Genomic DNA, 2923 nt, shown 5'->3' with positions numbered 1-2923 from the left:
CACAGCTTTGTCCTCTCCTGGATGAAATGTCAGGCCTGATCATATATTTATTATGCTGCCCATATCTGGTTGGCTTACAAAATAGGCTGTTGGCTTTACTGACACCACATGGAGAGACTGCTTTATCGGACATAAGAGACCTGTATCTTTAAAGCTTATGATCCTGAGCCAGATCCTGGCCGGATTATTTTGTTTGCACTGCTCTGACAGCATAAAGCAACAAAAGAGCCAGCAGAAAGAGATCCCATAACATTTCTTTTGGAGGAACAGAGACCTTCAGATGATTTAGGACTATCATTGCATACAGCAAAAGAGGGGGATCTCTATCCCCCAGCAATTTTTGCCCCTTTGGGTCATGGTCAACATAAGTTGCAACAACTCTGAGGTTACTCTAACTTACGCTAGGAATGACCAGGACTTTGACTAATTCACAAGGTAAGGAGAGTAAAAGAAACTTTAAAACCTTATGTGAACTGCAGCAACCTCAGGTGGCAGTCATGGTCCCATGCCCCTGAGTGCATAGCAATGCAGAACCAGCCCTACAGCGTTTCTTGCAATTGCTGCCTGATCTCATCATGCCTATATACTTGTCTCTTCCTGGGCACCATATTGATAGAGTTAGCACTACATCAGCTTTTTTTTTTTAAAATATCAAGAATCCTTAACATACAAATGTTGTGAAGTCTTTTCCATGTAAGAAGATATAATAAAGGTAAAAGGGATGGGTTTGCTTTGAAAAACTGCTTTTTGCCCTGCTTAAAGAAACAAAGGTTTGGGAGCAGGTTTCAAATTGTATAACACTGACCCAAAGGGTAATGCACCAAACTGGTAACATACATGTCAGGCAAGCAATCACAGCATGCAGAAAATAGTGTCCAAGCTGTATGAAGCCATTTTTTTTTCTGCTGCTGGTTTTCAGAGGCAAAGAAAGGCAGGAAGGGATAGGTGAGCCTTTTATGATTAAAAGAAAAAAAAAGACTAGCAATTGGGGCTAAGCAATCAAATGAGAGAGAGAGAAAGAGAGAGAGAGAGAGAGAGAGGGGAAGTAATTTAAAATTATAAAATGGAGAAAATTCTATGAGGTTTGCTAATGGTCACCAGACTGCTGAAATATACAGATCATTTATGCTGATAGGCTCTTACATATTATTAATAATACTACAATAGATTAAGGTGCACATATTTGGAAAATCTAGATAATATAAAGTGAAAGAGGAATTAAAATAAGCTCTTGCAGCTTTCCATCAGCTTTTGTCACCCACTTATTTCATCCTTCCCACTTCCATGGCATAATTTTTTGTCCAAGGAAATCTAAACTGAGAACTTAAAGTAGTCCATATATTTAAATTTTTAAAACAATTGAGTTTTCAAGCAGTGAAGCCAAGCATATAAGCACTCCTGAAAACCACAGCCAATATATTCTTTCAATATTAAAACCATATTTTCAAAGCCTTGCACCCGGTTAAAACGTGAATCCCAAACCATGTTATACAGAGAGTTTTATCCTTTTCAGAATGGGAAAGGATTCTGAGAGAGTTTCTGTGTAAAAATCCCACAAGCCAAAGTCTATAGTGCAATTGTTTTGCCTAGAACTGTAGGTCTCTTGCTTTAAAGTACTTGTCAAATGTACAACAATAAAGATAGACAACCCTAATCTTTCAACACCCACTCTCTTTTTCTGTACTGGTCCTAGGCTGACATTCTAGAATTCCATTTCGAAGAGTCACATGTGAGCCTGTCCACCTGCACTCATCCCAATTCAAAATCAGACAAGCTAAATAGAATCATATCTGGTGAGTACTTGAGGTTTGACCCCAGTTGCTTAATGCTCTCAGAGCCAAATCTGAAGAACATGAGCAACTCCCACTAAAATGAAGGGAAAGACCTTGAAGACACAGAGCCCCAGGGTGCTATTGACAGTAGCAGTAGTGTTTCAGTGGTAGCTTTCCTGAATCATTTCCCCAAACTAGTGAGAAATAGGATTGTGCTCCTGGCGGGGGTGGATGAAGAAATTAGTACAGTAATTCACATCTCTGCAAACTGGTTTTGAAATGCCACTCACCTTACACCAATGTAAGTGCCTGCACAAGAACCAAAGCAGTTAAGCTTTGAATTAAATGTAAAGCTGAGGACTGGATGCGTTTAAGTCGGCAGGCCCGAATGAGCTCCATCTAAGGGTACTGAAGGCACTGGCTGACGGCATTTCACAGCCACTGGCAAGAATATTTGAACACTCGTGGCATGTGGGCCAGGTCCCGGAGGACTGGAAAAGGGCCAATGTGGTCCCTAGTCTCAAGAAGAGGAGGAAGGAGGATCCAAGCAAATACAGGCCAATCCGTCTCACCTCCATCCTTGGTAAAGTCTTTGAAAAGATTATTAAGGCTCATATAGGGGAGAGTCCAGCAGGAAATATTATGCTGAGGGGAAACCAGCACGGGTTCGTAGCAGGTAGATCATGTCTCTTTTTATGACCGGGTTACAAAACACCTGGATGCAGGAGTAGGGGTAGATATCATTTACTTAGACTTCAGGAAGGCCTTCAATATAGTATCCCACCCCATACTGGTGAGCAAATTAAGAAGCTGTGACTTGGATGATTACACAGTCGGTGGGTGGCAAATTGGCTAGAGGGTCGTACCCAGAGAGTGGTGGTGGATGGGTCAGTATCAACCTGGAAGGGCATGGGCAGTGGGGTCCCCCAGGGCTCGGTCCTTGGACCAATACTCTTCAATGTCTTCATCAGTGACTTGGATGAGGGAGTGAATTGTACTCTGTCCAAGTTTGCGGATGACACAAAACTGTGGGGAGAAGTGGACACACCGGAGGGCAGGGAACAACTACAGGCAGACCTGGACAGGTTGGACAAATGGGCAGAAAACAATAGAATGCAATTTAACAAGGAGAAATGCAAAGTGCTGCACCT

Source organism: Alligator sinensis, unplaced genomic scaffold, assembly GCF_000455745.1.
Source record: "Alligator sinensis unplaced genomic scaffold, ASM45574v1 scaffold832_4, whole genome shotgun sequence".
NCBI classification, from domain to species: domain Eukaryota; kingdom Metazoa; phylum Chordata; order Crocodylia; family Alligatoridae; genus Alligator; species Alligator sinensis.
The sequence above is the reverse complement of the archived record's forward strand: the minus strand, read 5'-3'. Positions refer to the sequence as shown.